General features: G+C 41.8%; 1 long non-coding RNA gene across 1 annotated transcript; it reads left to right on the top strand.

Moving 5' to 3' along the window:
• The first annotated feature begins 8,967 nt into the window (after positions 1-8,967).
• Positions 8,968-15,580, top strand: LOC105476544 (uncharacterized). The gene is made up of 2 exons (XR_011606540.1): positions 8,968-9,008; positions 15,151-15,580. It is a non-coding gene; the product is annotated as an uncharacterized lncRNA (long non-coding RNA).
• Positions 15,581-23,219: the final 7,639 nt, after the last annotated feature.

Raw genomic sequence — 23,219 nt, 5'->3', positions numbered from 1 at the left:
ACTCTGCAGACAGTACTTAAGATTCAGGCAAAATGGAAATAAAATTTCTCCCTAGAAGGTATAAGTTGTTGCCAGCTGCGGTGGCTCTCACCTATAATCCCAGTACTTTGGGAGGCCAAGGTGGCAGGATCACTTGAGGCCAGGAGTTCAAGACCAACTTGGGCAACACAGCAAGACCTTGTTGCTAAGAAAAAAATAAAAGTAGGCCACAGCAGCAGAGACCTATAGTCCCAGCAACTTGGGAGGCTAAGGCAGGAGGATCGCTTGGACCCAGGAGTACGAGGCTGCAGTGAGCCGTGACTGCACCACTATACTCCTCCAGGTTATGAGCTCTTTGTTCTAGGAAATTATGTTCCTGCACGTTTTGGTTTCGGTGCTTTAGCCACCACCTAAAAATGCCGTATGTTTTTGAAACTTAGTATTTTTCTCCACACCAGCCAGGTTGAAAAGTTTAAGTTGCTTTCTGGAAACAGTTATCTATCCTGCCATCCTCCTTCCCATGCTTTGTTTCTCATAGGTTTTGTCTGTCAAGCTATATCGGACAAGCCTCACGTCACAGGGTATGAACTCTCCCAGCCTGAATGGCTGAGACTTGCTGGAGTTGAGAGAAAGTCCTCTCTGGCCTCGGTCTGATATCTTTCATCAGAGGGTGAGCCAAGATTGAACATGGAGGCCAAGGGCCCCGGAACGTGAAACGCCTTGGATGATCTAGAGGAGAAGCTGCAGTGGTCAGGACAGCACCTGTCAGACTGCTGTGTCTTTGTGCCCAGCCTAATGGCTGGGGGTGTGCTCCTTGTGTTTCTCTGTGACCCCTGCCTCCCCTAGTACCATTCAGAGTTGGGTTCCTGGAGATGCATTTCCTGCATGAATGGCACCAGAGGCCTCAAGTGAGGGATGCCCTTGTCTCGGCTCCTGTTTACCCCACCTCTTATTCCTCCCCAGTAGCTCCCCGAGGCGACCTCCTGTCTTCCCCGGGCTCCATTTACCAACCTAGCCTGCCCTCTCAGGTGCTTCCCAAAATTCAGGTGGTATGGACCCTCTCCTTTCTTTCAAAGCTCACTTTCTGTACTTGTTTTCTCTGGATGTCACAAAAAATGACCACAAATTTAGTGGCTGAAAAGAAAACAAATTTATTCTCTTTTAGTTCTGTAGGTTAGACGTCCAACACTAGCCTCATGGGGCTAAAATCAAGCTGTCAGTAGGACTGTCTGTGCTCCTTTCTGGATGTCCTAGGGAAGAACTTGCTTCCGTGCCTTTTCCAGCTTCCAGGACGCATCAATGCGTGCTGGCTCCTGACCTCTTCCTCCATCTTTAGACCCAGCAGAAGCAGGTTACCTCCTTCTCACACATTATTCTGAGCTTCCTTCTGTTTCACAGAGCCTTCTCTGACTCTTCTCTTCTGCCTCCTCCCTCTACTTAAAAAAAAATTGTTTGCATAAATTTAAGAGGTACAAATGTAGTTTTGTAAAATGGATATATTATCTATGTAATATATTAAAATTGTGGTTTTTAGTGTAACTGTCACCCAGATAGTGTACACTGTACTCACTAGGTAATTTCTCATCCTTCACCTCTTCTACCCTCTCACCCATCCTAGTCAGCAATGTCTATTATTCCACTCTTTCTGTCTGTGTATACGTTATGTAGCTTCCACTTGTAAGTGAGAATGTGTGATATTTGTAACTTTCTGTTTCTGAGCTATTTTACTTAATAGCCCACATTTCTATCCATGTTGCAGCAAAAGACATGATTTTGATGCAGGATTTTTTGCTCCTTATTTCAGGTAAATCTAGGTTCTTTCCTCATAACCAGGAAAAAGTAGGCATGCCAACAAATTGAAAGATGAGCAGGGCAGAATTGATTAAGCGAAAGGAAAGCTCTCAACAAAAAGAGAGGTCTTGCGAGCAGGTTTCCACCTCACAAATTGAATACCAGGCCACACACGTGAGTTGAAGAGGCCAGCCTCCTCCCCTGCATAAGGCACATATTTCTGGTGGCTCCACCCCATTCTCCCAGTCCATGTGGGGCATTCCCCTGTGCAGGTTCCCCTATCTGCTCAGGCGTCTGTCTGCCTCCTGCCCCTCTATCAATTTCATTCTTTTTTATGGCTGAATAGTATTCCATTTTGTATATATGCCATATCTTATAGGGTCCACCTGTAACCAACAGCTTAGCAGCTGAGCTGCAAATTGCATTTTGAACTTTTTTTCCTTCTTCTTTCCCTTTTCCTCTCCCCACTCCCAGTCTCAGCATAATAACTTTGAAACCAACTGCATGTATGTTACCTCTTATGTTAAAATACAACCTTGGACTGTGCTGTGACCCCTACTCCATTTCCTTCCCCATGCTATACTCACATGCCTTATGCATATTTATTTACCAAAATGCTTGTTAAACACACACTATGTTCTCTTATCTGGTCATATATTTCCTTAGAAGCTTTAAGAGTCAGATCCCGATAGGGACCAGACACTGCTGGAATTCTCACTCCAACAAAAGATTACTTCAAGGTCAGAACCCACACCTGGATGAAGAATAACTCATTTATAACCTGGCAGGATCCATGTTGGTGTCAGCCCCTTCACCAAATGGGACCATAAATCAAGAGAATCACACAACAAGTCATTCCACCTGGCACCTCCAAGCCCGTCTTGTCTCTTCTGCATTCCAGACCCCTGCTTTAAAATCCCCTGTGTTCCCGCCACAGATTGAAGAGTGGAATTGTTTACTGCTCTTCCTCTGCTAGCATGGAGAATAAAGGAAAATGTCGCTCCCTCTTATCACTGGTTATGATGTTTGACTACTTTCTACAAGCTTCGAGCAGCCTGACCCTTTTGCTAGTTACACACCTGATGTGTCTCAATCTCTAGGTCCTTAACTTAAGGACATCTGCAAAGTGCTTTTTGCCATGTGAGGTAATATCTGCACAGGTGCCAGCGACTCTGATGTGAACACCCGTGGGGTGCTGCATTTTGCCCACCTCCCCCTTCCTGGCCCTCATTCTTTCAGAAATTTCCAGAAGTCTAACACTAATTTGATATACTAATTCACAATCAGGAATGAATGGATATGTTAGGCCCTTCTTTTGCATTTCTGTAAAGAAATACTTGAGGCTGAGTAATGAAAAGAGGTGTAATGGGCTCACAGTTCTGCAGGCTGTACAGGAAGCTTGGTGCTGGCACCTGCTTGACTTCTGGGGAGACCTCGGGGAGCTCTTGCTGATGGCAGAAGAGGAAGCAGGAGCAGGTACATCACAGCAAGAGGCAGAGCAAGGGGGGCTGAGAGGTGCTGCACCCTGTTAAACAACCAGATCTTGCAAGAACGCACTCACCGTCTCGAGGACAGCATCAAGCCATTCACAAGGGATCTTCCCCTATAACAAAAACACCTCCCATCAGGCCCCACCTCCAACACTGGGAATCACATTTCAACATGAGATCTGAAAGGGACAAATATCTGAATCATACAAATGGATTGATTTATATTACTCTCCCTCCCCGCCACACTACACATTATGTTTACATTTTAGCTGCTGCCTGCAATGTCTAACCCTGGGGTATCCAGTCATGCAAGAGGCTGAGGTATTGTGGTGGTCCTGGAGGAAGTGTCATTTCTTTTTGGGGTAAAGAGAACCTTCCAACCTTTCAAACCACAATATAGAGGCATGGCTTGCTCCGCCTAAGGCCAGATGCGTTGTCCCACAAGTCCTTTATCAGAGCACGTACTTTGGATCCAGAGCGAGCATGACAAGCGAGGGCAGAGCAGCATCATTGAAAAGCAGGTACTGTTACTTCCCTACACCAAATGCCTGCTGCATCAAGTCATTAGAATAAAAAGGTTTTCCATATGGTATTAATTTATAGGGAAGAATACATCCTTCTGCACTTTGTCTCTCTTCTAGTGAGTTAAGTTCCCTGAATGTAAATTGCAGTAGATGCTTTTGATCTACTTACATTTATGAAATGCATGCACACGCAGGCACCCACACACTCATGCTCCCTCATTGACACCTGCACATCTGTGAATATGGGTGCTCCATGGGGACCACAGGGCAGTGAGTGCAAGCCACTCAAACTCGGCAAATTCAGGACCAGATCCTCCTTTTCTGCCTCCGGTACCTTGCAGTGAGAATGCCCAGTTAAGGAATTAAGAAGTGACCAACCTTTGCAAAAGGTTTACAGGCAAGGCAAGGCTATCGATTGCCCCATGATGAGAAAATGAAGAAGGATGTGGCGCATTTTGCGATATCGATCCGACCTATTAGCAACAGTGGCAGGTCACTCCATCCTCCCCAAATCTTCTTCATGTTTTAAGTACCACGGGCAAAAAGGAGGTAGAGGCTGGGTGAAAGGGTTCCTTTTTAAGGAAGAGCAATGTGTGTGTAACAGAGAGAGAGAGAGAGAGCAAGGAAAAGAAAGAACAGGAGACAGAAAAAAGAGCTAGAGAGAGACACAGAGAGAAGCATTTCTAAGGGGGTAGACAACAGCATTGATCAACTTTAAGCCAGGAAAACAGGCAGTTCAGTTATGACCTGCAAAGATGCTGAGGTCATAAATTCTTGAGAACTTGAATTGAAGAATAAGTAGTTGTCTAAATGAATAGCACGAAGAGACAGAATAATCTTTCAGAGGCACAAGATACTGGTCTTCACAGCTAGATTTCCTTGGCTTTTGGAAGACCCTGTTCTTTACCAATTGTCATGCATGAAATTCCACTATTAGAGACTGATCCTGGGAAAAGGGAAAGTCTAAATTTTGCAGGAAAGTCCCATTTTAAAGGAAAAATAGTAGTTCTTGGATGGGGAACCTTATCGTACTAAATATTAACATCATCAGAGATGATTTTTAATGAGGAGAAAGTGGCTGGGGGTGAGGAGGTAGAGATTTTGGAGAACAATGAATAGATAGTGAAAAACCCAGACAGAATGAGGAAAGAGAGAGGTGATACAGAAAAAGCAAAGTTAACTATGAGGCTGGATGAGGAGACTAAATAGAATAAGGGCTTTGTCACAAATACCAGGATTCGTGTCTTGGTTCTTCCTCCTGGGAGCCATGTCCTATAAGTTTCTTAACCTCTCTTTGAAATACTGTCATGCAAATATCCTGTTCCAGAAATTAGACATAAAGCTCTGGTTGTTGTGGAAGTTTGAGTTAATGTCTATGAAGCACAGTGCCTGGTACATTATAGGTGGCAGATAACTCCCCGTTACTGTCCTTGTGTTATAGAACCGAACTGGGATCTGCTTGCCCATTGCAGTAAGAGCAGATATCCATTCCAAAGTTTGCAATGGGAAAAAGGAAGCCATTTTTCCCAGGGTCCCAGGCAAGGAGGACCAGGCAGCTAACATTCAAATTCTGACCTCCCTGGTGGCTCTCAGGTAAGGATTTTTAAAGGCAGGGGTATGTTTTAGGAAAGCAGAAGTTACAGGCAAAATCATAAATCAATACATGGAGTGTACATGTTGGCCTGAAAGAGTGGGATATCTTGAGGTGAAGGCTTACAAGTCATAGGTAGATTGGAAGATTTTCTGACAGCAATTGGCTAAGACAGAAAAGCTTTGTTCAAAAATGTGGGATCAGCAGAAAGGAATGTTAGCTACAGTTTGTGAATGCAACTCCCTCCAGGCCCCTCAAGAAGAACTTTAGAACAAAGAAAGGTGGTCAGAGTCCCGTCTTCAGCACGCCCTTGTCTGAGGTCTTTGTGCCAGCAGATCTGTTTGCTGGGAGTCTTTGATGGGGGTCCAGGCTTCCGGAAAGCAACTCAGGGACATATGTTAAGATGTTACCTTTAGTTTCTATAGGGGAACCAAACCTCTTATGACTGTAACTTCCTTGGCTATTGTTTTAAGTTACTATTACCTTTTGCTTATCAAGCTACTCATTTACTTCTCAGGATTAGCTGGGTGCCTGGAATTTCCCTTGAAGGAACTCAGTATTTTCCTTTATTTCCATGCTTGGGGGTCTATGGGCCCCTAAAAATGGGGTCCTTGCTCCATCTCACTTAAGGAGGATATTATGGATGCTCTAAAAGGCAGGCAGGGTGGGTGGGGAAGGTTGGCGCTGAGAGTGTCTGACCTTGTCAGCAGGTCACATACTTTTGTTGTGTCCCATTCCCTCTCCAAGAAGCCCCCAAAGATGGCAAATTAGGATGCCATTCCATGGAAGAAGCATAAACCAGGACAAGACATCACTTTAGGAATTCCCTCTTCCTTATCCTGATTCATTTCTCTCTCTCTTTAGATCTTTCCCAATGTCATGGAAACACACTGTTATTTATTTACCCAAAACGTATTTATCTTGACCTTTGGTTCTTTCCCCACTTTCTGCCCCATTGTTTTGCTCCTCTTTGCAGCAAAACTCCCAGAAAGACTTTTCTCTTGCTGTCAGAAACCCCTCTTATCCCATCCCCCTTGAGGGTACTCTCGAGAGGTATTTCTCTCTCCCACCACTCTGCTGAAAAAGCGCTTGTCCTGTAACCCAAAAGCAGGTTAGTTGCTCGCTGCATGTAGAGTTTAATTATTAAGAGCGAGGTCTGATTTTAAAAAGTGAATTTATTCAGAAGTTAGTTTGGAGGAAGGGGCACAAATAATCCTGTCGTTAAATGTGCTGCTTCACCTTTGGAGCAGAAAACAGTTATTTTTATAAGATAGGGGAGGAAATGAGTAAGGACAGGGGTGCCCCAGTTAGCTTGGTGTCTTGTCTATCGGACAGTTGAGTTGGTGCCTTCCTGGGCAGAAGAGAGTTGTAAAAGTGGCTAAGCAGGTGGATGAAAGTTCCGAGTCAACCCAGGAAGGATGGAAGTTTCCAGGCAAACCCCTGGAGGTGAAAGTTCCATGGCAGTTATGCTTTGGGGTGCAAATTGACTGTCAACTCTCAAGGAGAGATCACAGGAGCCCATAATTAGAAAAACTTGCCCTGGAGGGAATTTCTGGTGAAAGAGACGTGTAAGGTTATATTTGCATTTTTGAAGAGCTAAATAAGAAACAGGGAGCTGGGAAAATGAGAAAAAAGAGAGACAGAGGAAAAAAAATAATTAAACCACCTCTAAAAAAGTGAGACTTACTTAGAGTCCCAGACACCAATAATTTCTATGTTGCTAACTCCATGGCTCAGCTGTCAGTCTGCATCTTATTTGACACATTGGCTGCATTCGATGCAGAGAACATGCTCTCCCCCTTGATCACACACCCTCCCTTGTTCTTTATTTAGCTTCCTGGATTTCACACTTTCTGCTCCTGGTCCTATCTCACAGGCTATTTCTTTGTAGTGGCCTTTGCTAGTTCTTCCTCTTCTTCCAAACCTCTTCATGATGAAGAGTTCCAGGCTCAGTTCTTTTTCTTCTCCTGGCTACTTACTTATTGCCTTAGTGATCATACCTAGCCTCAGGCTTTACACACAATCTGTGCTGCTTTGCTCTTTTGCCTTGTACCTTCAGATTCTTCCTCCAGCCTCCTCAGCTTCGTTCATGCCACAGGAAGCTAAGGCTGCAGATCACGTTACCCAGACCCTCCCCCGCCAGCCGACTCCTATCTGCTCTGCTCATAGACAGAAACTGCAGGAGCAGGAGTTTTCCAGGGTTCTAACTCTCACTGCTTCAGACACACTCTTCCCTCTTGGCTTCTTCAACCCTAAACGTGGTAATGGCTTTTCCACCTCTGCTGTTCCCTGGGTGCCCACCATTCCTTGAAAATCCCTTCTATCCTGCCAACATCCCGGTAGACAGCCCCTGATTTGATTCTTTTCTGTTGGAGCTTTTGAATATGTTCCTGTTTCTGCAGGAGTTGGCCTGATAATGCTAGCTGTGTGCAGATGACTCCTGGGCCCACAGCGTCAGCTCAGATGCTCAGACTTCTCTTCTGAACTCCAGAGTCACGGATCAAATGGAATACTTAAAAACTTCCTTTGCATGTCTAATACTTATTTAACATATCACATGTTTCCAAAGGAGCATCTAATATTGACCCCAAACCTGCTAATTTCTTTGTCTTCCCCTTCTCAGTAGAGACAACGCTATCTTTTCAGATGTTCATTCCCAAATTCCTAGTCATCTCTGACTCACTCCTTTCCTTCTCTCTCACCCTACATCCTACATCAGACCCATCAAGGAAACAAGTTGGTTCTACCCTCAAAAGAAATGCAGAATTTGAGCAATTTTCCTCTCATGTCCATTACTGCTACCTCAGGGCCAGCCACCGTCCTCTTCTGCCTGGACATTGTGATGGCCTCATTATGATGGATTTCCTTGCTTTCTCTCTTGTCTCTCAACAGCACAGCAGCTAGAGAAATTCTTTGCAAAAAAGTAAGCTCAGGCCAGGCACAGTGGCTCATGCACATAATTTCAACACTGTGGAAGTCCCAGGCAGGAGGACGACTTGAGGCCAGGAGTTTGAGACTAGCCTGAAAAACACAGTGAGACCCCACCTATACAAAATACGTAAAAAATTAACCAAGCACGATGGAGCATGCCTGCAGTCCTAGCTGCTCAGGATGCTGAGACTGGTGGATCACTTGAGCCCAGGAGGTCAAAGCTGCAGTGAGGTCTGATCACAACCACTGCACTCCAGCCTGGGAAACAAAGTGAGACCATATCTTATCAAAAAAAAAAAAAAGAGAGAGAAAGAAAGAAGAAAAGAAGGAAAGAAGGAAGGAAGGAAGGAAGGAAGGAAGGAAGGAAGGAAGGAAGGAAGGAAGGAAGGAAGGAAGGAAGGAAGGAAGGGAAGGAGGGAAGGAGGGAGGGAGGGAGGGAGGAGGGAAGATGATTGGTCCCTGAAGCAGTATAGCATATTGTTTAAGAGAAAGGCTGAACCTGGAATTAAGCTACCCTGTCTCAAAAAATAATAATAAAGTAAAATGAAATAAGCTTGGGTCTTGGCACTTCCCTGCTGGGGACTCAGTAATAACTCCCCATTTTCTACTATGGTCTAAGAGTCCCTTTGTGACATAGATGCTTATGATCCTCTGACATCAATGCAGCCATGTCAGCCACCTGCTATTGCTCAATGACAACAGGCAAGCTCTAGTTTCAAGGCCTTTACACTGATTTCCACCTGGTATTCTCTCCTCTAATGTCCTCTTGACTAACTCCTTCACCTCCTTCTTCTTTTCTTTTCTTTTCTATTTTTTTCTCTTTCTTTCTTTCTTTCTTTCTTTCTTTCTTTCTTTCTTTCTTTCTTTCTTTCTTTCTTTCTTTCTTTCCTTCCTTCCTTCCTTCCTTCCTTCCTTCCTTCCTTCCTTCCTTCCTTCCTTCCTTCCTTCCTTCCTTCCTTCTTATCAAATATCACCTTCTCAATGAGTCTTGGGCTATCCTGATCACCCTATTTGAAACAGTTGCATACCCATCTCCCGCATTTCCAGTGTCCCTTCATTGCACTTTTTGTTTTCTCATAGGATTTATCACTTGTTAACAATATAATACTTGTTTTTATTAGGGTTTTTTGTATTTATTTTTAAATATGTCTTTGTAATGATATTTTGCATTGTATTTTGTAATGTACTTACTAGGTTTAGTGTTCATCATCTGTACTCTGTGTTAAAGTATAAGGTTTATAAAGACAAGTGTGTTTGTCTGCTTTTTGTTTTTTCTTTTTTTTCACTAAAGTAGTGTTTAGGATATAAAAGATGCTTTGCAACTTTAAAAAAAAATGAATGGAAAATTGCTGAATTAAGAAAGTTTATAAAGCTAGCTAAAAGCATATCTGGGCCGGGCACAGTGGCTCATGCCTGTAATCCTAGCACTTTGGGAGGCCGAGGTGTGCAGATCACCTGAGGTCAGGAGATTGAGACCAGCCTGGCCAATAAGATGAAACCCCATCTCTACTAAAACTACAAAAATTAGCCTGGCTTGGGGCAGGCACCTGTAATCCCAGCTACTTGGGGGACTGCGGCAGGAGAATTGCTTAAACCTTGGAGGTAGAGGTTGCAGTGAGCCGAGTTGGTGCCACTGCACTCCAACCTGGATGACCGAGAAAAACTCCATGTCAAAAAAAAATTATCTGCCACTTGAAGCCATATCTGTTCATCCCACCCTGTGTTCCATTAGCTGTACTATGTGTCCTCCCACCACAGAGCAAAGCAATGAAGAAGGGAGGATCTAGAAGCACGCAAAGTCCAAATCCAGCCGCACCACTCACCAGCTTTGTCATCTTGACCAAGTTACTTAACTTCTCTGAGACTCATTTGGCTCATCCATAGAATAGAATAACAGTGCCAACTCTTAAGGTCATTGTGAGGAATAAGTCAGAAATAGGTACACATATGCACACAACCCACACACACACACACCTGCACACACATGTGTATATTACACTTAGCACAGTGTAATATACGTGGGCAGAGGAGAAATGTCTGAGGTGTAAAATTGGAGATTTAATTACATGCACGTTATTAGGCCTCCAAAAAAGTGGGTAACATCATTTAAACCTGAAAATCACACCGTTACCTTAACTCTTCATCATTTGAAGATACTGTTTCTGGGATCAGCATTTATCTTTCAACAGGCTGAATACTCAATAAGGCTCTACTCTTTGGATAACCCATTTATTTTTTTCTCAGAAATGAGAACTAGAAGTGGTTGTTTAAATTCTAAGACAATTCTTCCTATATCTTCAGACAATTCTGAACAGGATCACAGAGTTTTTAGCAATTCATCCCCAACAATGGATTGAGAGGGGACTTGGCCCAGTTGCTCTAACAGGTGAGCCTGTAGCCTAGGGCTGATCCCTGAACACCCAGATATTCATGGGCTCTGCAGCACTGAACACATTCCATCCACACATGTGAGTTTCTTCCAGTTACTGTGAGTCTGAGCTCCGCCTTGAACTAAGGCCAAGTGACAGGGTCTTGACACCTGTGTAACTGTTGCAAGTATCTTTTCTGAGATACAGGGTCTTTCCTAGACCCTGGTTCTTTACAGTAGTAACTGCCGGCTGAGGTCTTTTCCAAGGTTCATTCTCAACCGCTGCTACCATCTTTTCCTAAGAGCCCTGTGGCAGTGCGGTGAGACTCAGCACCATGGATGTACTGGGTAACAATACCATTACAGACCATTGACTGTGAGCTTTTCATTCCGAGACTGACACTTAGAGCCTGGCCCAATCCCCAGAAGTTCCTCCACTGGCCCCCCCCACTCCCACCCCCTTTCTTTTTCTTTTTTTTTTTTTTTTCTGAGACAGAGTCTCACTCTGTCACCCAGGCTGGAGTACAGTGGTGTGATCTCGGCTCACTGCAACCTCTGCCTCCTGGGTTCAAGTGATTCTCCTGCCTCAGCCTCCTGAGTAGCTGGGATTACAGATGCACACAACCACGCCTGGCTAATTTTTGTATTTTTAGTAGAGAAGGGGTTTCATGATGTTGGTCAGGCTAGTCTCAAACTCCTGACCTCATGCACGATCCATCCACTTCAGCCTCCCAAAGTGCTGGGATTACAGGCGTGAGCCACCTCGCCTGGCTGAAGTTCCTCCACTTACTCTTTTTTTCTTTTTTTTTTTTTTTAATTTATATCTAGTGGTCCTACCTAGAAAAGATTAAAGGAAGAAGAGATGAGGAACCACACATCATGCTAGTCTGCAAAGGACATTAAAATATCAATGCAATAAACAGAAATTATGATACCAATTAATTCAGGTTTGCACAGGGACTAATTAGATAACTGGTGAAATGTTAATTAGTCTTACCTTTCAGAGTGCCCTCAAAGGTAAATGAAAATAAAAAATTATAAATGAAAAAACTTGCATGTTGCAGGTACAAATCTACTCTCAACAAGATGATTGTCCTCTGGAATTGGCAGTTGTAGCCACCTCAAATTCTGAATCTGGATAATGTTCATTGCAGTTCTGTTTTGCCGAGCTTTCTTTACAGCATGCAGTCTACTTTGGACAGAGATGAATTGTTAGGCAAATCTTTTCTGAATATCTATTAATAGAAATATCAATTAAAATATGCTTTCATGTAAATATGTCACCAAAAAAAGGTCATCATATAAATGTTGAATAAATGTTTAAAGAAAATCATTTTGAAGAGTCATCACATCATCAGTCCATCCACATTGCCCACAAGTCTGCCTGGTCTTGGGATTTACCATTCCTCACCATCAAGTAGTGTTTTACTGAAGCCCATGCTGCGAGCATCAGAATTCTCCGCTGTACTAGTTAAAAATGCAGACTGGCGGCTCCAATCTAACCTTATGAAATCAGAAGAAAAAGACTAGAATCTGCATTTTATCAAGTGTTAAAGTGAACTAAATACGGTCCCAGAAGGACTCTATACTTCTACATTTGAGTCCTTGTGGACGAATGGTAACCTAGGTTAATAGCTGAGTGTTGGCCAATCCCAGCGGCCATACCTCGACCACTCATAGACAGCTGAGTGTTCAAACTGTGTTCGAATAAGGCAAATGCCAAGCCATAACCAATCCCACTGTTTCTGTATCTCGCTTCCGATTGCTGTACATCACTTTACTTTTTTTGGCCTATAAATGTGTTCAGACCGTGAGGCATCCCTGGAGTCTCTCTGAATCTGCTGTGATCCTGGAGGTTGTCCGATTCGCAAATTGTTTCTTTTCTTGTTTTTGTTTTTGTTTATTTTTTGGCTCAATTAAACTCCATCAAATTTAACTTGTCTAAAGTTTTCTTTTGACACAGGTAACTCCAAGTGATTATTGTGCATATTTCTAATGTAAAGGGTTATGAGATAAAGGAGGGAAGCAAAAAGAATAGACGAACAAATGAATGGATGAATGAATGGATGAATGATGAATCAAGCCACTTTTCTTTCTCAGGGAAAGAAAGGTTTAAGTCGCTTTTTTCCCCTCAGAGTTGGATCATGTTCCCCTCTCCCATCCCCCTGTAATTACAGTCGACCTTACTCTGGGGTGTGGAGATTACTGAGCTGGGGCAGTGAGTTCTCATCAAGGAGCCAGTGGACTCTCATCCATCTCTTCTGGTAATTAATCCTAATACAGCTCCATTTAATACAAAGGACAGATACCCTGTAGGGCACAGTTTTACAAGATATTACGAAACCTAATTAAAATCCTTTACCTTATTTTGAAAACAACCTTCCTTAAAAGGGCTTAGAAATACTTAATAATAATAAAAAGGCACTTTAGCAAACCTAGCTTCTGGCCATGTAATATTTTCAAGATGTGTTCATATGTGTTGAAGCACTTTTAATTCCTAGGAATCTTGACTTGGGCTAAAAGGATCATGGTAGTTCCTTGTCCTAGAATTACAGATTTACATAAAGTTAGAGCTGGAATAAAAGTCGCCAACACTAAAAAGATGCTCACTCTGTACTAGGCACTGCTCTGGGCACTGCACAGGCTCAAAATCCTTTTCACAGGTGTGCAACCTAAGGCACTGGGAGCTTGAAAAGCTTTTTCTTTTTCTTGACGAACTCCTTCACTTCCTTCATCTTTTCTTTTCCTTTCTTTTCTTTTTTCTATGAAAATGAAAAAAGATATGATCCTTGAGGGTCCTATCTTTTTATGATAACTGGATTGGCTCCATCCAGTTATTTTCCAAATAGGGAAAGTGAATCAAAGGAAATGTAACATGGCCAGGGAGTGACTGAACTGTACTGAAATCTGGGCATCTCTGTCCATTTCTGTCAACTGCAGGGACACAGAACTCTAGAGATGGAAGGAAATACCTAGAGTTCACGGAATCTTACACCACCCCCAGCCAGCATCCGACCACCCTCTCCTTTCTTAATCAGTTAAGTGGTCTGTTACTTAGCTGAGCAAGGAGGGAGAAAGGTCTCAGCCTTCGTTTTTCCTGAATTTCCCAGGGCATTTGCCAGGTCTGATCCCTTGTTTGCTTCTATCTAGCATTAAAAAACCTTTCTCTCTTTGGCTTAGAAAAATTGTCTATGACAATGTTTTTATGTATGTGAGAAATGTCCTCTAAATAGGAAACTAGAAAGCTCTGAGGTGGCCGGGCCTGCCTGGTTAGCTTTCTTCCTCGGAGTTTTGCTGACCCAGTCCTCTTTCATGCTGGGTCAGATCATGTGAATAAGCAGGAGAGGCTGTGCTTCTGGAATCTGATCACGCCAACTCTGGAGGGAGATTTTCTGGATTCCAGCACTATGGGGCCACCTACCACGTGGTCTCTGCCAGGGGGAGAGGCAGGCTTACAGTCCTCATAGCTCCTCAAAATCAAGCAAAATCAAATGATTCCTCTCCCTGTATTTGTTTGTTCTTTCACTTTCAATTTGGTAGAATGAGATGTCTAAACTTTCCGTTGGATTTGATTTTAATATTCTTTGAGCTCTTGCTAAAGCCCTCCTCTAAAATTGTCAAGTTGAATTTATTAGATTCAACTGCAAAGTCACCGACTATAAGTTCACTAAACATGTCTTCATTCCAGGAGAAGCCATCTGGCCTGTTAACCATAGCTGGTTATTTGTGTCATAAAAGAATTCCAAACATTTTTACAATCCATGAAGTATTTGCTATTTTAGCGAAATCCTATTGCTACTAACTCCAAAGTTCTTTCCAAACTCTTTAAGTGAATTTTGTCAGAGGTGGGGGAGGAATGTGGCTTTAAAAATAATGAGCTGTCAAATGGAGTATAGAAATCATTTAGTTATGTAGAAATTTTCACTGCAACAGCTATCCAAATTCAAGAAACACCCCTTTGATATGCAAATCAAGGTAGTTAATTTCAAGTCAGACTTTGGCCTTTTCTAGAGATGAAGGCTTATCTTTTCTTTCCTCACGCAGCATACTTTCTTGGGTTATCACATCCAACAATGACCTCACCCTGCACCTGTGTGCTACATAACTCCATATGCGTGCAACTTCCAAATATATATCTTTAATCTAAACCCTTTTCTAAGCTTCAAACTCATATGTTTAACTGCTTATTTAGATGACTATTTGACATCTTTACATAGATCTACCTCATTCTCATCAAAACTGATCTTCTGCCCAAAGCTGTTTATTCTCCTGTTTCTTATCCTGATGAAAATATCTAATCACCCAGTTCAGTAAGCCTGTGAATACTGACAATCGCTCCCTCCACTTCCCACACCAAAACAGTTACCGACGGTATTGAACGATGTTGACTGCCTACTGCACATCTGTGTCCCCCTCCCACATTTCTAGAATACCCTGATTTTGATCAATTTTTTTCTCTCTCCTCCCCATATCTAGACACAGTCCAAATGCTACTGGAGAAATAAATCCTACCATCAACTTCAAGAATGTTCCAGAGACACATATGTAACAGTAATCCCATTACCCCCTGCCAACAACTGATTCAGGAATAGGCAGGTGACCTCATTCAGGCTAATGAGAACCAAAAAGAAGTTTATTAGGAGCTTCTGGGGTGGTTATCTGTTTAGGGCCAGCTTGTTGAGTTAGCTTCTGGAAATGAGCCTCCCTCCCTAGATGACTTCGTATGTGGATATGAGGTCTGGAATAGCTGTAACCATCTTGCTGCCATCTTGAGAATGAAATCAACGGGAACAACAGACAAGAAAATCAAGTGGATGTTCAGAGTCGGAGCCACTGCAAGTCACTGAAATTCATCCCCTTTCTGGACTTAATGTTTGGTTACCAAATACATTTATTTATTATTGGAGCTGGCGTGTGCTGTTTATTTTCCTTTTACTTGCTGCCAAAAGCTCCCTAAATGATTCATCATGTCTTATCAGTGTCTAATGTCAGTCTCCCCATCACTGTCTCCACTGCCACTATCTTAGGTTAGGCTTTCCTTGTTTCTCACTTAGATTAATAGAACAATCTTCCTAACTGTTGTTGCTGCCTCCAACCTCAATCTGCAGCAATCCATCCTCTGCAGCTAGCAGAGTGATTTTTCCAATATATATATATATATATACAAAAAAAATGAAAAAGAAAAGAAATCTGCTTATCTCAAACTCGTGCTCAAAATCTCTTCAGGTTTTTACTTTTTCAAAATTTTTCTAACCACTTAATGCAAAAATTTTTATGGTTTATACCTACTTGGAAAACACTGAAAAAGGATGAGATTTTAGAAAGAGGAAGGGACCAAACTTGCGCCAAGTCTAAGCAGAGGCTGAGGCAGAAGGCCAAGAGACCAAAAGGTACAGCAGCCCCTTGGAAAGACTATGGGCCAGCTTGAGTGAGTCTCTCAATCAGAATATGTGGGCAGAGGTGAAGGTACATGAGCCCCACAGGATCGTCTTTAAGGTCAAAGTCAAATTAAGGTGTGTTCCAATTACAGTGTGAAAGTTTCCACACATAGGAAGAGCTGCTAGCTGCTCTGCCAAAACAGAAGACTTGGGAGGTAATTAGCTCCCTCATTCCTCTCTACCAGCTCCCCGGAAAAGGACCACCCGAGTCAAATTATTCCAAACAAACAAAAGGCAAGCTGTAAGAGTAGGAGATACACAGATTGGCCAAATGGTAAATCGTAGTGCCTATAGAAAATTCAAAGTCCCTGGAATATTATTAAATGTCATTCATGATCATACCCTAGGTTTTCTCCTCAATAATAATGAATACCTATTGTTTTGTTTCCTTAGCACCACAATACTCACCTCCCCTTTTCTTGGAATGAATGGTCACCTCCCCTGGCATTGTCACATTTTTCTCAGGAATTTTCATGTTTTGCTGTGGAACCCTAACGTTCTGTCTTTATAGCCTTCATAAGTTGTTTCAGAGGTGGGGGTCTGATCCAAGCTGAGGCAATCAGAAGACTTCCCTGGAAACTTTTGGACTGGAACTAGGAAAGTGAGACAGTCTTTGTTTGAGTGTGCAAATTGTATGCTGTAGAGCAGCTGGTGGCTGTATTTCCTGCCATGTAAATTGGAAAAGTGGATGATGTAAGCAAGGAAAGAAAGAATGAGACACACACACAGAGAGAGAGAGACAGAGACAGAGACAAAGACAGAGAATAAATATGAGAAAAGAGAGAAATGCCTGTCAGCATTTAAGTTGTCTGATTGTAGTTGCTTCTAAGATCCAGACCTGTGGCTGTCCTTGGGCTCACTAAAGTAGCATGGTTCTTTATAATAAATAATTATCCTTCTTTTCCTCCTCTTTCTCCTCGCTTAAACCATTTCTGCTTGACATTTATGACATTCGAAGCCAAAGTGGTCCTAACTAATTTGCCCATATCTTTCCCCATCATTCAACCATACCTGATTCTGCAGATCCCTCAAGCTGCGGGCTTTGAGGCTGACTTTTTCTCTCATACCTCCATGCATTTGCCCATCATTCCTCTGATTCTCTCTCTGGAATTCCTATGTCCCCCATTTGCCAATTCATTTCTGAAGTCACTTTTTATACCTCTGTCTCGAGGTAAATGCCTGTCTCAGTGCTCTCAGAGGGCCCCATGTATAACTCTTCCATCATTCTTAAAACATTACACTATAAATGCCTGTGTTGTGCCATCAGCTTTGATGCTTAGATTGAGGTCTTTTTAGGGCAAATGACCTCTTCTAGCTCTCATTTTCCAGCTCCTAACAAGACATTCATTTGATAAATATTTTTGACTAATTAAAGGGACTGATCTATGAATTGGTCAAATAAAAGCCATATAGAAACTGGAGTGTGTTTTACAAGCTAGGAATAAGTAAATAAAAGATAAGATGTTTATATTCCTGTAAAACTGGCACATACACATTCTCCTGGTGACATTGCAAATTAATATATTGCTTTCAGAAATCAATATAATAGTGTACAGTAAATGACATTAAAATGTTCACATCTTTACTCAAACATGAATTTTTTTCTTAAGAAAATTCTAGAAAGAAAAAAGTATAAGTCTGTTTACGGCAGCAATTGATAATAACAATGAATTAGTCAACATTCTCTAGAGGGACAGAGCTAATAGGATAGATGTATATATAAAGGGGAGTTTATTAAGGAGTAGTAACTCACACGATCACAGTGTGAGGTCTCAATGCGCCATCTACAAGTTGAGGAGCTAGGAAGCCATTTCGATTCCCAAAGCTGAAGAACTCGGAGTCTCATGTTCAAGGGCAGGAAGCATCCAGCATAGGAGAAAATTATAGGCCAGAAGACTAAACCAGTCTAGTCTTCCCACGTTCTTCTGCCTGCTTTTATTCTGGCCACGCTGGCAGCTGATTAGATGGTGCCCACACAGATTGAGGGTGCGTCTGCCTCTCCCAGTCCACTGACTCAAATGTCAATCTCCTTTGGTAGCACCCGCACAGACATACCCAGGAACAATACTTTGCATCCTTCAATTCAATCAAATTGGTGCTCAATATTAGCCAACACAAACAACAAAATTAAAAGAGAGGGAAGCTATTAAATTATAGTACATGATGCTGATAAAATATTACAGTTATTTTAAATAAGGAAAAAATCAAAGTTAGAAAAATGTTTCTTATATGTTAAATTTTAAAAAGCGAATTTGTAAAAGGGCAAACTCATGATGCTTTTAAAATTTTCAATCTTAATTTTAAGATCTAGAAGGCAAATAGGCAAAAGTGAAATTGATGTGTTGAGTAATTGTATTACCAGTATTGTATTTCTTTTACAAAAATTTTATTTTAATTGAAAAGACTTAATGTTTATTAAACATAGAACATCAAATACTGTTCTCCACATGATGAGGTCTTCCTGGTAATGCCTGCAGAACATTCTTCTGGATGAGATATTGATATACCTGCCTAAAAATTTCCTGAAACATGGAATTCGGTATATTCAATTGAAAGCCATTATATTAACTAGTCACAGTCAGCAAATTTACATAATGATTTATGGACATTTGCCCTAACAATTGTGCGGGAATATGAAGCAGCTGTTCGAAAGCTTGGCTTTGGTTTTGCTAACAAGAGGCAGACAGCTGTGGTTAATGAAAAACAATTGCTAATAGATAATTCCAATTTAGCTTTGAAGTATATTTCTGGTATTGTCAATACATCCAGTGACTGAAATACAGGTCTAGAACCTGGATACCTGCTTCACCCCCTTCCTCTCCTCAGATTCCGCCCTCAGGGCTGGACTTTATGGGGAGATAGTACCAGGAGGCAATCCCGGAGAGTGTTGCATGGGAGGGGCGTGGATCCTGTTCTGGCTGGTGGTAATAAAATATTAGCACAATGGCATAGATAGTATAAGTTGTAAGAAGCTAGTAAGAAGAGAACAAGGATCAGCATAGATCTGTGATAGTTCTGTTGTTGACTGTCTCTCCTTTACTGCTCCACCAGCCTAAAACATTAGGATCCTAATTATGAGGCCTCTACAAAGTGAATTCCACCCAAGAACACAGGGTGAGTAGCATCCTAACCAACCTGGGACTGTGCTAAGACAGCCAATTCTCAGGATTCTTGATTTTTAGCCTTAACTCTGTTGTATGTGTTGAATGGATTATACTCTTTGGGCATTGGTTTGCTCATCTATAAGAGGAAGGGTTTAAAAGAAGATTACTGAGGCCACTTTCAGCTTTGCAATTCTGTAAGTACCAGTTAGGATTGGTATCATACTAGACATATTGTCTTTAAGCCCGAATGCGTTTGGTATATTTGTGATTGCTAAAGCCCTCGGTTTGTTTTTCTGAACCAGTCTTTGGAGTCTGAATGCAAAGTGGAATGACAATAGGACTCACATTAGAAGTCAGGTAATTGGTGAACTGTGCAGTGGAATATTTTTAATATATTCCAAGTTTCAGTTCATATACCACAACTTAATTGAATTTGCCCTAAAGCCCTTCAATTAAAAATGGTGCAGAAACTAGCATTTTCAAGATAAATGTGAAACCTTGACCAAACTGCAAAAAAAATCAAAATGGTAAGTTTTTGAAAGGTTAAAAACATTTTTTAATCTCAGCAGTAATGGAGATGGAGAAGCTATTTTCTTTTTCATGGTATACAACGAATTTGATCATTCCATTGCCACTTGACACTGTCAGGAATCCAGCTGGGAAGCCAGTAGTCCTTGAAAGCATTGCTAAAGAAAGCTCACCTTTGGCGGAGTCTCAACTAATCTCTATCTGAGCTGTGTTAGCACAGGCCACAGGCCCTGTACTTCCAGGCCTCCTCTTCATTTCCTGCTTCTCTGGGCTTCTGGCTTTTCTTGATCACAATGTTCCTGTATTTCCTGTCTTTTTCTATCCCCTTCCCTTGGCTCTTAGGTCCCCCAACCCCGCTTCAATGTTTTCTGCCTGGGAAAGTCCTCCCAATCTTTTGAAAGCCAGGGCAACCGGCTTTGGATCCAGTTAAATCTGTGTAAACCTCCTGCATCAATTGTTTATTCTTTGTGTAACTTGAACTGAGTGTTCTATGCAAGAAACTTGCCTTCTAGTGTAAGAAAAGGAGAGGATCAGCTCTCAGTTCGTTCTTCAAAGATACTTAGGGATTTGCTGCTTGCATACCAGGGTAAACAGAGCTCTAAGGAAAGGCAACGGCATGGACAAGACATAGAGTCATAGAAGGAACAAAAACCTGACATAACCCACTGACCAGACACATGGTCAGGGAAGGCAGAAGGAATCTGGGGAGGAGCTGAGAAAGTTAGGCAGGAACCAGATAATGAGGGACCTTTTGCAATAGACTGAGAAGCTTGAAATATTATCTTTAAAGAATGGAAAACCTTTGAAAGATTCAATTCTAAGAAGTCCTGGATTCTTTCTTCCAACTCTGTCATAGACTGACTGAGGCCTTCTGTTTAAACCTTATGGATCCAACACGGTATTAATATAAACTCCACCGTTTCTTTCTGCAGGGGCACATGATGCGTGTCTAGGTAACTGTACCTCTTGGTCCACCTAGAACAGTGCTGGTTTCACCTGTTTACCTGGTTGAATTATTAATGGTGCTTCCTTTTTAACTCTCAAAACTGTCCCAATGTGAGCACTACATATTATTCTCATTGCCTCAAGAGCTCATATATGGAGAAATTCAAAATTATTTCTAAAAGGTTTATGATATAATTTTGAACAGAAAAATCAGAAATCCATCTTAGGAGATGCTAGAAGATATCCATCCACCAAGGGTTGTGCCCAGGAGACTGATTAGAGCTCAGAGAGGCAGGTGGGGAGCATGGTGGATGTTAGGGCCAACTCTGCAGCAGAAGTCACAGTGCTCAGATGCCCGCCCTACACCTGCCATCTGTGTGTCATTGGACTAAGCAATTAATCACTCTGTGCTCTAGTTTCTCATCTATAAAATGAGGACCACATTAGTAGTGCCTACCTTATACTATCCTTGCAAGACTTTAATGTGTTAAAATGCTTTGCAAAGCCTGACGTGGAGCGACCTCGATAACTGTTGGCACTTATTATTGGACTGGTAGCGGTATATGAACTTACTTTTGAATGAGGTCACATACGCTGTGGTTCTTCTGGTCCTCTCAGAGCATTCCACATTTTTCTGTACTGCACAGTTCTGGGATCTCACTTCTTTAAAAAAATATTAGGGCCCATAGAAAGAGAAATGCTTATGCACTGTTGGTAGGAATATAAATGAGTACAACTCCTTTGGAAAACAATATGGAGATTTCTCAACAGAAGTACAGATAGAACTAGCATTTTACCCAGCAACCTCACTACTGGTATGTAGCCAAAGGAAAATAAACCATTTGTATGAAAAAGATACCTGCCTGGGTATATTTATCATGGCACTACTCACAATAGCAAATATATGGAATTAACTGAAACATCCATCAGTGGGTGATTGGATAAAGAAAATGCGGTACCTATACACACTGGAACACTATTCAGCCATAAGGAAGAGTGAAACTATGTATTTTGCAGCAACATGAATGGAACTGGAGGCAATTATCTGAAGTGAAACAACTCAGAAACAGAAAGTCAAATATTACATGATCTCACTTATAAGTGGGTGCTGAATAACGTATACACATGGACATAGAGTGTGGAATTATAGATACTGGAGACTCCAGAGGGTGGCAGGTGGGTGAGGGGTGAGAAATGACTTAATAAGTACAATATACATTACTTGGGTGATGGTTACATTAAAACCCAGACTTCCCCATTGTGCATTATATCTGTGTAACAAAACTTCCCTTATACTCTGAAATTTATACAACCAAAAATACTTTAGGACCTTCATTACTTATTTGTTTAAAGGCTTCCTTCCTTCCTTCCTTCCTTCCTTCCTTCCTTCCTTCCTTCCTTCCTTCCTTCCTTCTTTCCTTCCTTCCTTCTTTCCTTCCTTCCTCCCTCCCTCCTTCTCTTTCTCTTTTTCTCTCTTTCTTTCTCTCTTTCTCTCTCTCTCTTTTCTTTCCTTCCTTCCTCCCTCCCTCCCTCCCTTTTCTCTCTTTCTCTCTTTCTCTCTTTCTCTCTTTCTCTCTTTCTCTCTTTCTCTCTTTCTCTCTTTCTCTCTTTCTCTCTTTCTCTCTTTCTCTCTTTCTCTCTTTCTTTCTTTCTTTCTTTCTTTCTTTCTTTCTTTCTTTCTTTCTTTCTTTCTTTCTTGACAAAGTCTTACTTTGTTCACCATGCTGGAATGCAGTGGCACAATCTCAGCTGACTACAACCTTTGCCTCCCAGGTTCAAATGATTCTCCTGCCTCAGCCTCCTAAGTAGCTGGGATTACAGGCATGCACTACCATGCCCAGCTGATTTTTGTGTTTTTAGTAGAGAAGGGGTTTTACCATGTTGGCCAGGCTGGTCTCGAACTCCTGACCTCAAGCAATCCACCCTCCTCAGCCTCTCAAAGTGCTGGGATTACAGGCGTAAGCCACTGCACTTAGCCTGCTTAAAAGTTTTCAATGGAACAAGTAAACTGAGTTCTCTTTAAAAGCAAGATTTCATTAAAGAAAATGCAGCTGTAGCACTTGATCATAATGTTAAAATTATTTATTGACTTATCTGTCTCCCCTAGTAGAAATAAGTCTCTATGAGCATGAGGACCATATTTTACATGGCTTCTACTCTTCCTATCTGACCTCCTGTGTGCTTCATAATAAGAACAGAATAAGCATTTGTTGGAGAGAAATTGAGATTATTTGACAACTGAAACAAAACTATCTGAAACAGCTCTTTGGCTATCATTTAGTAGCTTTTACATTACATGTTTCACGCAATTTCTCACAGTACAATCAGGTAGCTTTTGCCCTCTAATAGCCAACATCCAGTAGTTGGGAGATATAGAATAGAAAAAATTAGTAGTTTATATAGGAAATGTCCAGCGCTCAGCCTGGAGCAAAGGTACTATTAGATTTAAGTGTGAGGAAAGGCAGAAAATGCCAGCAATACACTCGCTAGACAGGGGGTGGTTATTTTTAAAGATGACATTAACTTTGTA

Source organism: Macaca nemestrina, chromosome 8 (assembly GCF_043159975.1).
Source record: "Macaca nemestrina isolate mMacNem1 chromosome 8, mMacNem.hap1, whole genome shotgun sequence".
Taxonomy (NCBI): domain Eukaryota; kingdom Metazoa; phylum Chordata; class Mammalia; order Primates; family Cercopithecidae; genus Macaca; species Macaca nemestrina.
The sequence above is the reverse complement of the archived record's forward strand: the minus strand, read 5'-3'. Positions and strand labels throughout refer to the sequence as shown.